Source organism: Myotis myotis, unplaced genomic scaffold (assembly GCF_014108235.1).
Source record: "Myotis myotis isolate mMyoMyo1 unplaced genomic scaffold, mMyoMyo1.p scaffold_m19_p_6, whole genome shotgun sequence".
Classification (NCBI taxonomy): Eukaryota; Metazoa; Chordata; class Mammalia; order Chiroptera; family Vespertilionidae; genus Myotis; species Myotis myotis.
The window spans coordinates 54,786,206-54,801,175 of record NW_023416368.1 but is presented as its reverse complement, the minus strand read 5'-3'; the positions used below and the strand labels follow the sequence as shown (position 1 = coordinate 54,801,175).

The window sequence follows — 14,970 nt, the reverse complement described above, 5'->3', positions numbered from 1 at the left end:
AACAGTATGGTGATCTGTAGAAGAGGGGAAGGTAGAAGAGAGAAAGGTAGAAGAGGGGAAGGCAAAAGAGGGTAAATGGTGACAGAAGACTTGACTCTGGGTGGTGAGCACACAATATAATATACAGATGATGTATCATAAAATTGTATACTTGAAACCTATATAATTTTATTAACTAATGTCACCCCAATATATCAATATTTTCTTGAAAGGAACATTGATAACTTGGCTTTGACTATTAGACAGCCTCAGATCTTTTAATTATCCATTATTCTTCTCTCCTGTTCAATTGTAATTTCTCTCCGATCATTTTTTTCACAGTTTTAAATGTTCACACTAATATAATAGTACATATACTAAAAATAGAGAAAGAAATATCTGGATAAATGTGTGTGTGTGTGTGTTAAAAAGAACCTTTATTATACGTTTATAGTAGCCCCTCGTGTTCTCATGCTTTCTTGCCAGATGCCTTGGGAGCAGCAGGTGCTTTCTGGGCTGGGGCTTTCGGACCCTTTTGAGCTTCTGGAGGTGCTGCCTTCTGGCCTGCAGGTTTCTGGGTGGGAACCTTCTGGGCTGGAGCCTTCTTGCCTGCAGCGGTCACCTTTTTTGCTGGAACCTTTGCAGCAGCTGGTGCAGCTACAGCGGCACCTTTAGCAGCAGGTGCTTTTTGGGGAGAAGCTTTCAGGAGAGCTGCCTTTTGAAGCTTCCTAACTTCAAGTTTGATTATTCGGTTTCTCATTTTCTTTGCCTTCATTACTTTGTAACGATCAAAATCTGTCATCTGGCTTTCTTTTCTCTGCCTTCAATCTTCTTGGCCCATCTTGTGGCTGCCCATTTTGTATTGATGTCTGCCTTCTCCCAGGCTTGTCAAACATACTTCTGGAGGGCACTGTGTGGGAACTTAAGGATGAAGTCAGTGAGCTGCATGCATTTGAAAGGCATAGCCTGTCTCCTTACTTGAGTGCAAGGTCCATCAACCAAAGTCCTGTTCTGATCAATAACATCTACGATCGCAACCAGCTTCCCGGCATGAGGCCCGAAGGAGAGATAGGCCACCTGGCCAACCTCCACGAAGCGCCTGAACACCATGTTGGTGGCGCTTGGCGAGAGCATCTGGAGAAATTTGAAGGAAATAAAGAACGACTTCAATCATGGGGAGAGATTTGTGCTTCCCCTCTCCTAAATAGAGATGGTTCTTTCCTCTGCTCAGTCACATTAAATATCCATATATCTCCAAAGCCTTAAAAGCTTTATCGTGTACAAGTGTATTGGGTTAGGCAACATGGTAAGATCTTAGAATGCAAACTTAAGATCAATATTTTCAGCATTAGTTTGTAACCATTAAGAATTTGAGTTGGACGTAATGCAAGCTGGAAGCTTACTGATCTCATTTGCACAGCTAAGATCTATTATCTTCTACTTGTCACCATGTACACAGTACAAATCATGAGGTGTTACATATTGTGTTTCCCTGTGAAAAAATAGTCCTCAAATGAGAGGGAATTCCTACTTCTAGAGGCAGAAGTGAAAGAGAATGTGAAACAACCTAAGAAAGTCATGGGTCTTAGAATATAAAAAGTTCAGTGGGGAAAATAATTTGTTATTGTCATATTCAGAAATCTGAATATTTACAAAGCCTTGAGATGGTTCTCTTTTGAATTTAAAGTCTGTTGTGAAAGTAGGATTTTTAAGTAATCATAATATTATACCACAGCAAACTATGAGACTGAAATTTTAAGAAAGCAAGCATAACAAATTTTGTCACCACGTCATCAAAGAGAACAAGTTGCAAACATAAATGTTTTATGAGGAAACCACATAGAGATGGAATATCAATTTAGTCTCCATCCAGCTTTGGCTTGATTTTCACTCACCACAAGGTTTTGGAATCTTGTGTGTTAATACAGGTGAAATGAATGGATTTGGGGTATTTTCCATCAAAAAGATCTCTTGTACATTTGGACATAATTTTAGCTTTATCTATAGACTCAAAACCATGTATAAATGAAAGAAAACTCCAGCATTAAATCTGCTTACCATCTGACTGGTTTATTTTCTTTGGCTCCAGTGGTTACTAAGTGCCTTACCTTTTTTTATGTACGATCAAAAGAGCAAGTGTCTTTAGACATAGAATGTATATGATTATATCAATGGTAAGTCGCAGTCCTGAAAAGTTCTGCAGACAATTACAATAGGCGAAAAAGAGTACAGAAATTATTTGGAGAATTGAGAATATTTCATTACTCTTTGGAGTGAAGCCATAGCTGGCCAACATAAACCTTTTTGTGAGCGGCACCCATCTGGCCTTTATAGACAAGCACTGAATTCCCTGTAAGCAGTGTCATCCATCTGGCTTTATGAATGTGCGATGTGCTGGGTTCAACATAAATAATAACATCTGTCTACAAATAAACCAAAGCCAATTGATAAAGATATATCTACATATCTCTGTGACTTAAATAATGGGTGACATTACTGATAAAGATAAGTGGTGGTATTGCTTTATCTCCCCCACCACTACCATCATCTATAGTTATTTCAACATCTTCCTTTAGCCTTTACAAATGTTTCAGAAAATTCTAATTATTTAATGGCTGTGTGTGTGTGTATGTGTGTGTGTGTGTAAAGTAGACCATCATGATTTTTTTTCACCTGTTCTGTGATTGCTCAAATGTTTATAGTTGTGTGTTTTGTTTTTTTAATCTTGCAATGAGAGGAGGTTAACTTTCCAAAGCCTATGTTAATTTTCAACAATCTTTCTGGAAGTAAATAATGTTGAAGAACCTGTGTGGCATGTAATAGTGAGGTTCTCTTTATCAACTTGTGTGCTCTACACAAGAATTGAAGTATTTTCAATTTATATTCCTGAACACTCAAACAATTTATCAAAGAACATGCTCATTACCAGAGCAAGAAGCGATTAGTCATATTAAATGTTCAAGATATTGAATGAAACAGAGCAGTTTAGAAAGTTGTAATGTAAACACACAATAATTAATTCTTATCACTCTAATAGTTTAACTGCACGACATCAGAGCTTTCATTGGACAGAATATGCAGTGTTTGCTTTAGTAACTAAACCAAAGCTTTTTCACTTACAGAACAACTGCAGTGTTACATAAAATTAGTCATTTGTTAGAGGACTGAATAGGGTTCTTGTGTCACCCTCTCAAGGCAGTGTCAAAATAGACTACATTGGGTAGCCTGGAGTTTTACCACATAGTAATACACTGACCAAAATATTAAAATGAAGTATTAGTAACAACAATCAGAAAATGCTCCTTGATGGATAATAATCTAATGCACCCTGAATCATTTCTCCAGACCTAGAACCAAGGAAAGTTGCTCTGGATATGCTGACATGAATGATACATTGTGGTTCCTGGTTTTCTTCTCCAGAGGGGAAAGAAAACTGAGATGTTTGTTGCTGACAAAATTCTGCTTTTGATTTAAGGCAACACATACAATTATTCATAAATACTTTGTGGAATCAAGATAAATACATTTTCTTCTCCCAGCTATTTACTTTATTAAAATTAGAGCCCCTAAAGGCTATTCCTATAATACTCTCCTAGCTCTCTCAGAAAGGTGTCTTTTAACTAAAATGGTCAAGTCGAAGGATTTATTTCCTGAAGTTATTCCTTTGATTACCATTCAGTCAGCGCTGGGGTCATCTGTATCAAACATTTAGAGAACCACCACAAGAGAAAGAGTGCTACCCTTTCTCCTGCACAATCATTGTCTGAGAGAATCATTGTCATTGATTTCATACTCATTTAGGAAAACCATGGCTTTGCCCCCATCATCCTGGTGTCCTTTAAAACCACTGATGAAATAGGCAGAGGGTCACTTCTCAATTACATTGATTATTTCTAAACCATTCTAATAGTCTATTAATTCCCTTCCAGGAGGCAATATAATATGTCATGTAAATTACATACACAAACAAGAGCAGACTCACGCATACATACACATAGGAGCCACAGCTAATTATATTTTAAATACAGAATTCTTATTTTGCACAATTGAAAAGTTGTTCCAAAAGTTCAGACCAAACAATTAAAAAAGATAATGATATAGTCTACAGCTTTCAGAGGCAAACAATGGAATTTCTCCTATCAAACATTCCACTAATTTCTGTATGATTTTTTGGACAAATGAAATAAAAATGTCAATAGAGCCTAACTCCATAAAATCACAATACCTCTGGTAAGCATAATACAATTTTTAAGACCTTAAAAAATGTCATGAGTAGGAAATGGGTTTTAGTCACAAAACACACAATCAAATTAGCTGTAGAAAGACCTTTGATATTGGATTTAGGACCTGGGTTCTAACCTTGATTATTCAATTGATGAGCTGTCTGACTTTAGCCAAGTCATCCCCCCGCCCTTACTTGTTATATAATGGGGAGAATAATTAAAATATATGATGATTATGTAGATTAAATGAAATAATGCATATGAATCTGCCAACCATAATGGCAGACACATAATAGATACTTGGCAGGCATTAGTACCTTTCTCAGTTATTTTGGTTTTTATATCCTTAGGTTGTAATGGCTATAAAGTCTTCTAAAAGCAATGGATAGAAGCTAGTCTGAACCCAAAAATTTTTAATTGAAGTTAATTTTAAAATATCAAAATGAGAGGTGAAATTGTTCCTGATTTACTATTATTAAAAACAATAATTTAATTACTGTAGAGAAGAGGGAAAAAAACCTATTCATTTCATGTCCAGAGGATTTCAACAAAGGTTCTCACCATTTTTCATGCAATGACCCAAGAGAAAAAGAGGCTCCTTTCTACTCGGTGGTGTGGCTCGAGGCAAGTTTGAATTCCTAACAATGGAAGGCAGGCAGACAACTCCCCAAAGAAATAACCACCTCTCTACCTGGAATCCTTTGATGTTAACTTCTGATAGGAATGCTAGGCTGATCCCAAACAAAAGAATCAACTTTTTTTCTAATTTACATTTTACCCAATCCAGGTTATTTGCACATTAAGAAAGCCACAAATGTTCACTTAATATACCTAACACTTTGGATGAGTTGACCAAAATAAACCAATGAGTTTATTTTGCTGAGAAAGTTTCACAATTCTTTTATTGAAAAGGGAAAGGATAATGTTGTTGGTCAGGTCACTGGGAAGTGGACTCTGAAAGGACTGAGATTTAATTTGAAAGTTTATTGGGGAGTACCATGGGCATTACCCCACTGTGGGATGGTAAAAGAAGCCAGACTGGATAGAGAGAGAAGGTGAGCACCACAAACACCTCAGCCAATCTGTGGGTGCTCTGTAGCTAGGAGTGTTGATAGCAGAGTTGTCAAAAATTGGGCAAAGGAGTCTACCTTTATATTCTTCTCATCTACCATTTGACCCAGGCTTCCCTGGGAAGGAATGGCCCCCTTATTGAGGAGATGGGAATTTAGCTTTGCATTGTTGAGGGAGTGAGAAATTCAATCCCAGGAAGGAAAGATGGGGACCAGAGACTGTTTCTGAAGCTTGTACTTGGTGTTCTTCAATATGGTTGCTCTTACCCCACAGGCTTAGACTTAGTCACCAGTGTGGAGTTTCTTCCTATTACTTATATTTTTAGGGACTGGGGAATAAGCAGTGTGTGGATCTTTAGACTCCTTAAGCCAAACCTGAGCCAGGACTTTATTATTTCCTATGTACTCTGTATCCAAAATTCCTCAAAATGTTTGGGTATTTCCCCTATTCTCAGTTTATAGTTATTAAGTAAATGTCCATAAATTTCTTTGTGGAAGTCCTAGGAGAATTATTTCCATATACACTTGTCATGATCTTGCTGTATCCTTTCTTCTGGAGATCTAGTCTGTCCCGTGATGAGTTATGTATTGGTAAACTGGCTATCTTTCCTATCTTCAGATCAACAAAAAGGGTAGGGATTTTGACCTTTTATTGGGGAAGTTACCTAGCCTATTGATAATCTATTATTGATTTATTTTAATTGTGTAGATTGAGCAATACCTTTGCTGGTTTCCCATGTATCTTGCCCCAAGAGATGCCATATTCTATTAACCATCTCCTGAACTCTCTGCACATCAGCTACCAGTGCAGCCTCACATCTCATTAGAGTAAGTGTACCCAACTGTATTTTCACATTTAATAATTAGCTATATTATTTCAGGATCCTGTCATTACCTTCTGCTTTGGGAAACTCAGTTTTGTCTAGGGAACTCGTGGCCTATGAAGCATCGACACCACAGAGTTCCTCTATGATGTTGATGCCTCTTGCCAAAGCGTTCTTTACTGTTTTGATAAATGGAATGTCCTCTTGGACTTCCCTTATAACATAGTCATTAGGCAGGTTTTCCAGGCTTCCTTAGCATATCTACTTCCCTGAGCCTCTCGATCCCCTGATTACTGTCTGTTCCATAGCATTGGCATTCAACTTCACTTTATCTGGGCCATGATTTTTCTTAAGCTCTTAAGAGTAGTTTCTAACTGTATGACAGCAGCAACTCTCTGGATACTTGATCGTAGGAGAGTTCTCCCATATTGGTAAATTCTCCCTTAGGAAATTTTCTTCTCTCTCTTTAGGCAACACAACACAACTACATTTTAGAAAATTTGGGAATAACCAAGAAACAGAGGATCCTATCAAAAGATTCAAAAGATTCCCCCAAATTAGATGACTTTATACAAAATGGACTAGGATTCCTAAGGTACAACAGTATTGTGAGAAAAACATTCTGAGTTCAAACAATAAAATCATTTATAAATCTAATACTATCTCAAGGAAATGAGTGCAATGGATAGAAATATAATTGGTTCATACTTTTTGCTGTGATTTTCCTATCTTCAGGTATTTTTCTCTTCCTTTCATTTAATAACACTAGAGAGAGAACCTTGTCCCACTGTAGTTTCAGATGTACTAGCTAATAATATAACCACTTGACTAGCACTGGTCTGTGGATGCCTTTCAGGGCCCAACACTGGTCTGTGGATGCCTTTCAGGACACAGTTTCCAATAAGAGCTGCCTTCAATAGAATAGAAAAAGGAAATGTGTAGAGATTATCTGAGGTAGAAAGTAAGCATCTTCCTGAATTTTTCAGGCATGAAAAGGGAATTATATTCATCAAGGCAAGTCTGCATCGACACTGCCTGAGATAGACATTCACAGTCGCAATAGCTTCTAAAATGCCTTTGGAGCATTGCAGCTTTTTTCTCTTGATGACAGCTGCCCCTTCTGCCCCAAAGCCCAGACTATCAGCTCTGCCAATCTTTCCCATATGCTAGAATTAGAATGTGAATATTGAGGCCAAAGGGAGAGAAGAAAAAAAAAGGCCGATTTCCTAAAGGTCAACAGTATCGAAAAAGATTCCTTCTGAACCTGCAAGGAAGTACATATAGCAGCCTAAACCACTGGAATGGAATTGGCCTCTTGAATACATATTTATTCATATATATCCAAAGTAAATTTGTTTTTTTATTGTGCTTGGTATTTTGAGAAATTTAGTCTATATGCTCTTGAATCATTTATACTTAGATTATTAAAAAATGTTTTGCTAAATTAATTTGCCATTCAAAATCTTTAAAAGTATTTTTTCTCTTTAAGCTCCTTATTATTAAAAAATCAAATAAAGCAAACTATGATTTGAAAAGTATAAACAAGACTTGGAAACCTAACTGTGAATTTAGAGTAAAATCTCAACTTTGGTTCATGTTAAGCCCTCCTACTTGAGCCCTCCAGTGGCTTCTGGAACATAATTGCTGCTTTTCATCATGGACCCTTTCCAGCTCCCAAGACTCCTTCTTAGGGGGCTCCAATGTGGCTCTTGGGTTACCACACTCTTCTTCCACAAAATTACAAGTCTTTCCATCAACGTGGCTGGAGAAAGGAAGTTATACACGTGTGAGTCTCTGTCTGTGAGGAAATGCCAACTAATAATGGATGTCATCCCTTGCTATGAGCACCTTATTCCTCATTCTTTCTTATCACAGATTCTGTTTATATTTCCCACTCACCCTTCCATTTCTCTTTCTCCCTTAGTTTTCCTGACCTTTGGTCCTTTTTTCTAACATACTGACTTTTTTAGGACTTAAGAAAGCTACTGAGGGCATGTGGGTTTGGGGCTGTAGATCTTCAGAATGGTTTAGGTATGATTGAAGAAGAGTGTCACAAAAGTGACTGGAATAGAGTGTCCCCTCAACAATTAGTGGCAAGGCAAAGCATTGAGGCCTCTAGAGTCAGCCCCAAAGGCAGGTAAATAGTTGTCCTGGCCTTTCCCAAAAATGAAAACACTCTTGCAGTGGTCCACCAGTTCTATGAATACCTAATTCTACAAAATGCAACCAGAATTTCATCTTCAATCTCTCTGTATGAGATTGACTATGAATTCTCTGAAAATATTGAGAGCATATCAAAAGCATCTCAGTTCAAACCACCCTTAGCATTCATCTAGACAACCACAGAGCCTCTGCATGCACTATGGGCCTACAACCACTCCTTGCTTCTTCCGTTCCTCATTCTACACAGCATTTGGGGTATGTTTTTCACAAGGCAAGTTTTATGTCACTGCTCACTTCTCCCTCATAAAACTTATCAAGCCTTTGACTAGTTCTTGGAATAGAGATCAAAGTCCAGCCCCATGTTGCATCACTCTTCTCACTCTCCACACCCACCAGCTGCCCTTCTCTTTATTCCTCAGCCCTCCATGCTCCCTCCCATTGTGAGGTCACTACACTTGCAACACCTCCTTTGAGTACAATATACCCCCCAACTCCCACCCTCACTGCCTCACCTCTGCTCCACTCCTTACACTGTTAACTCCTACTCATTCTTTGGCTCTCAACTGAGGCATTATTTCCTAAGAGGAATTTTGGGCTCACTGTTAAATGGTCTTATTGTACAAATTCTATTACTTCAAAGTTCTTATGTTAGTATTAGTTACACCTTCTTGTGACTTACATCATCAGCATAGGGCCTAACACATAAGATTCACTCAGTCATTGTTTATTAAATGAATAAGTGAACCATATATTACAACATGGCCTCATTTGGCCCCCAGCTATTGTTATCCATATAATGAACTAGATATGGGAGTACCATTTCTGTGGACTTTGAAGTTTAACTTACATCTTGATAATGGTCTTTAAATAACAAACCCCAATGTTTTCCCTCTTTCCTCACTGAGGTATTGTTAAAATGATGTCAAGAAATTAAAAACTGTTGCTCTGTGAAAGGACATATGCAAAGAGGATGACATGTGAATATCCTAAATACAGGCAACATATTTGACAAACGATACAATCTAGATTATAGACTATATAAAGAAGTCTAAAAACTCAACAGTAAAAACAAAAACGAACAACTTAGTTAGAAAATGACAAAATACATGAGCAAACATTTCAGTGAAAAGAATGTACAGATGACAAGCACCAGGAAAGAGCTCTCTATATTACTTCATAAAACCACATGTATTATTTCATAAAATCACATTTATCTCAATAAAAATTAAATGATATTGAGAAATTTTATCATTTTGCTTATTTCACCAACAGATGAATTCTATGCATAATACATTGGTAGGCACTGGAAACCCAGTAAATGCAAGATAGGACACATCTGTAGCTGTTTCAAACATATATTTCTTGTGCAAGGATGGAGAGGGAACCAGCTTTCAGGCTGATTTCATGCCTGGACTTAAAGATAGGTGGGGCTACTGCTGCCCAGCACTCTCTGTGGCAGGTTATATATCCTTGGGATTCAAATGTAGGCAAAAGTAGTCCTAGGTGTTATGGTGGGGACAGGCCAGGAATTCCAGCATTAAAGGAAATACTAGATGGAAGAAAAACGAATTGAGTTGAGAATACTGATAGTGGCTTGGATTTCTATGGATTTGTGTAGCAGATGAAATAAATAGGGAGGGGTGGGTGGAGAAGGTGTTGATTACATGCAAGACTTGATGATAAGGTATCTGTATATCGATTTCAAGGCAAAGTCCCATCTGCTGCAGATGTGTGTATGTCTGCATATGTGTGTGCACATGGGTGTGTGTGTGAATTTATAATTTACATAATAGTAATCTCTATCTGTTTGGGCCTTGCTGTCTTAAAATTTTCATAAAGTGGTTATAGTTCAGAATTTTAGACAAATGCTGACAGTATTTTTGCTCTTTGATTTGGCACTAATTTAGACATTCACTTTTATACTTTTGATCCTGGGGCTTTTAATAAAGGCCCACATTCCCCTTAATTAAAAGCAGGATGGTAGGGCTTAATTTTACTACAGGGAATTCTAATAAGGCATCACCCAAATTATCATGAGCACTCATTAAATTTACCACAAACCTTTAAATATCTGTGATAATACTTCTCCTGGATTACATTCTGGTATAATGTTTAAGGAAATTCTGAGATTTTACCAGATAGTAAAACAGCAATGAAATAGCCACACTTAATTACTGAAAAATGATTGATTTATTTTCAGATGTAATTTCATGAAGTGAAATTTGATGGTGTGTTCTTAAGAGAGGCAAAATAACAACAACAACAACAACAAGAATACATGCTGCAAGAAATGGGAAAGCAAGAATGAGACTATCAAAGACTGCATAGAAAACATGCTAATTAGAAACTAGCTAATAGAATCTCACGGAAGGTCTCTGAAAGCTGCATCTTCTTTTTTCACAGGGCATTTGTAGCCCTGTGGCTACAGACTGTCAAAATGAGGGTAAGGAAGTTTGCAATGGGCACACAATGATTATGATGTCACAGCTATAAATATTAAATAATAATAATAATAATAAAACACTAAAGCAGTAGGGTGATATACACAGAGCCAGGACAGGATTTGATTTCTCAAGAGCTAAATAAGTACCAGCTGGGGAAAATGCCCGGGCCTTGAGAAAAGGATAGCAATGAAAAGAGTGTACTGCTATTATACTGAGAGCAGCTTTGCAAGTCTCACCATACTTTCACAGTGGAAGAATCAGGTTACTTCTGGAAGGAGGTCTGTGATGAACCTTTGGAAACTTAAGTAGGAAATAGATTTAATAACTGTTGACTGTAACCCTGGTGGAGGCTGCACGCTCTCTCTGTAATAAGCTTAGCACATACCCAGTGGTACATTCTGTCCCTCGAAGCCCACTGTCCATTGCTTAACCTATAGCACATGTTGCATGAAAACCTGCTTTTGTTTTCCACCTTATCTCTACCAATTTCCTTTAATTGATTTGGATTACAATACTGATCTTAGGAGAAGAATGAGGCCCAGAAATCAGGATTTTAAAAAGATTCCCAGGTGATTCTAATGTGCAGCCAAGGTTGAGAACCAGTTATCTAGGCCAGTGGTCTGCAAACCGCAGCTCGAGAGCCACATGCGGCTCTTTGGCCCCTTGAGTGTGGCTCTTCCACAAAATACCACGTGTGGTCGCGCACATACAGTGCGATTGAAACTTCATGACCCATGCGCAGAAGTCAGTTTTTGACCTAGGCGAGTCTATTTTGAAAAAGTGGCATTAGAAAAAATGGGGGGTGTCGGTTGGTCAGGCGAAGGGAGACATGGCGCAGGCAGGCCACGGGATAAGCAGCTGGGGGGGGGGGGGGAGGCACGGGCGATTCATGCACCATTTGAGTGAGCCAGTCAGTCAGCAGTCTCATTGTGCAGTGGTTAGTGCTAGTCGCGTCTGCAAAATTGTGCGCGGGTGACAAAAGTACCTACTCGAAGCATAAAGTTACCTGTATTTTTCCAACCAGCTGCAAATCCTACAGGTATTTTTGTCATCAATTTAAGAATTGTAATTATTTTGTGTTGGTGGCTTTATTATTATAAAACTAGAGGCCCGGTGCACAAAAATTTGTGCACTCGGCGGGGGGGGGGTCCCTCAGCCCAACCTGTGCCCTCTCGCAGTCTGGGACCCCTCGGGGGATAACGACCTGCTGGCTTAGGCCTGCTCCCAGGTGGCAGAGGGAATGCCTAATCCCTAGGTGCAGCCCCTGGTCAGGCTCAGAGCAGGGCTGATTAGGGACGTGGGGCTCCGCCCCCAGTCATGCACAGAGCAGGGCGGATCGGGAGGCTGTGATGCCACCCTGTCATGCTCAGGGTAGGGCCAATTGGGGGGTTGGGGCACCGCCTCCTGTCACACTCAAGGCAGGGTCAATGGGGAGGTTGCAGCACCACCACCTGTCACGCACAGAGCAGGGCCAATCAGGGGGTTGGGGCGCTCTCCCCTGTCATGCACAGAGCAGGGCCGATTAGGGGGTTGAGGAGCTCCCCCCTGTCACTCACAGAGTAGGGCCAATAGGGGAGTTGGGGCACCGCCCCCTGTCACACACAGAGCAGGGCGGATCAGGGGGTTGGGGCGCCACACCCTGTCATACTCAGGGCAGGGCCGATGGGGAGGTTATGGCTCTACCCGGTCACACACAGAGCAGGGCCCATGGGGGGGCAGTTGGGGCACCGCCCTCTATCACCCATAGAGCAGGGCTGATCAGGGGGTTGGGCGCCGCCACTGTCACACTCAGGGCAGGACTGATGGGGAGGTTATGGCTCTACCCCTTCACACACAGAGCAGGGCCCGTGGGAGGGGGTGGAGGGGTTGGGGCACCACACACTGTCACACACAGAGCAGGGCCGATCAGGGGGTTGGGACGACGCACCCTGTCATACACAGAGCCACAGGGCGATCAGGGGGGTGGGGAGCTCCCCCCTGTCACTCACAGAGTAGGGCCGATAGGGGAGTTGGGGCACCGCCCACTGTCACACACAGAGCAGGGCGGATCAGGGGGTTGGGGCTCCTCCCCCTGTCATGCACAGAGCAAGACGGATCGGGAGGGTGCAATGCCACCCCCAGTCACGCTCAAGGTACGGCCGATTGGGGGGTTGAAGCACCTCCCCCTGTAACACTCAAGGCAGTGTCGATGGGGAGGTTGCGGCGCCACCCCCTGTCACGCACAGAGCAGGGCCAATCAGGGGGGTTGGGGCTCCGTACACTGTCACACACAGAGCAGGGTCGGTCAGGGGTTGGGGAGCTCCCCCCTGTCACACACGGAGCAGGGCCGATCAGGGGGTTGGGGAGCTCCCCCTTGTCACTCACAGAGTAGGGCCAATAGGGGAGTTGGGGCACCGCCCCCTGTCACACACAGAGCAGGGCGGATCAGGGGGTTGGGGCGCCACACCCTGTCATACTCAGGGCAGGGCCGATGGGGAGGTTATGGCTCTACCCGGTCACAAACAGAGCAGGGCCCGTGGGGTGGTAGTTGGGGCACCGCCCTCTATCACCCATAGAGGAGGGCCAATCAGGGGGTTGGGCGCTGCCACTGTCACACTCAGGGCAGGGCTGATGGGGAGGTTATGACTCTACCCCGTCACACACAGAGCAGGGCCGATCAGGGGGTTGGGGCGCCACACCCTGTCACACACAGAGCCACAGGGCGATCAGGGGGTTGGGGAGCTCCCCCTATCAGGCACAGAGCAGGGCTAATCAGGGGGTTGGGGCACCTTCCCCTGTCACAAACAGAGCAGGGTGGATAGGGAGGTTGTGGCCCCACCCCCTGTCACACACAGAGCCGCAGGGCGATCAGGGGGTTTGGGCGCTACCCCCTGTCACGCTGATCCCGGTGCCGGGAGGCCTTGCGGCTCCGCTGATCCGGTGCTGGGAAGCATATTACCCTTTTACTATATAGGATAGAGGCCTGGTGCACGGGTGGGGGCCGGCTGGTTTGCCCTGAAGGGTGTCCTGGATCAGGGTGGGGTCCCCACAGGGGTGCCTGGATGATGGGATGATGGCTGTTTGCAGCTGGTCACACACCCTTCAGGGTGGGGGTCCCCACTGGGGTGCCTGGCCAGTCTGGGTGAGGGGCTGAGGGCTGTTTTCAGGCTGGCGGGTGACTGAAGCTCCCAACCGCTCCTTTTTTTCTTTTTCTTTTTTATTCTAGGCCAGCTTTAGCTCTGAGGCTTGGCTCTAGCTCTTAGGCCTCGGCTGCTGAAAGCAGGTATCTGGTTTGTTTGGGTTCTATAATCGAAACACTGTTTCAACTCCAGCTCTGAGATCCCGACTGGCTGAAAGCAGGTTTCTAGGGTTTTGTTTAGCTTCTATATTTGTAACAATGTTTCAAACTGCAAGCTCAGAGGCCAGCAGCGGCAGGCGGGGAACGTTGGAGTCCTCCGTCACTGAAGCAAGCAAGCCTTATGTTCGCTTCAAGCTGCCTGGCTGCCGGCCGCCATCTTGGCTGGCAGTTAATTTGCATATCACCCTGATTAGCCAATGAGAAGGGTAACGGACGTAGGCTAATTACCATGTTTCTCTTTTATTAGATAGGATGAAACATTTTTTTAGGTGCCCGGTTTGACATGGCTACAAAGAAAAAGCAAAGAAAAACGGAAGACGAAAACTGTGAATTTAAAGTTGAATGGACCAAGACTTTCACGTTTATTCAAAACTTAAATGGCCTTCCAACCTGTCTTATTTGTCAGGAAAAATTGGTGCATAACAAAAAATCAAATTTGGAGAGACACTTTACAACTAAACACATGTTATTTAGTACTAAATATCCTGTCGGTGATGCAAGGAAGAAAGCAGTTGAGGAACTTCAGAAGAGTCAAGAAAAATCAAGTTCTGTATTTAATTACTGGATGCAATCTTCCAACAATGTTAATATTGAAAGTTTTGTGGTTAGTCAAGAGATTGCTAAGAGAGGAAAACCATATACAGATGGCGAATATATAAAAAGTTGTTTTATAAGTGCATCCGAAGAGCTCTTTCGGGATTTTAAGAACAAAGCGGATATTCTAAAAAAAATTAAGGAGTTACCATTGTCTGCTAAAACAGTGAAAGATAGAACAGTCAAAATGTCTTTGAATATAATTAGGAGTACCCTTATTAAGTTAATAACAATGTACCTACCTATATAGTTTAAGTTTAAAAATTTTGGCTCTCAAAAGAAATTTCAATCATTGTACTGTTGATATTTGGCTCTGTTGACTAATGACTTTGCCGA

General features: G+C 41.7%; 1 pseudogene; it reads right to left on the bottom strand.

Moving 5' to 3' along the window:
* Positions 1-424: 424 nt before the first annotated feature.
* On the bottom strand, positions 425-1,089 carry LOC118658365 (annotated as a pseudogene).
* Between the last annotated feature and the right edge of the window lie 13,881 nt (positions 1,090-14,970).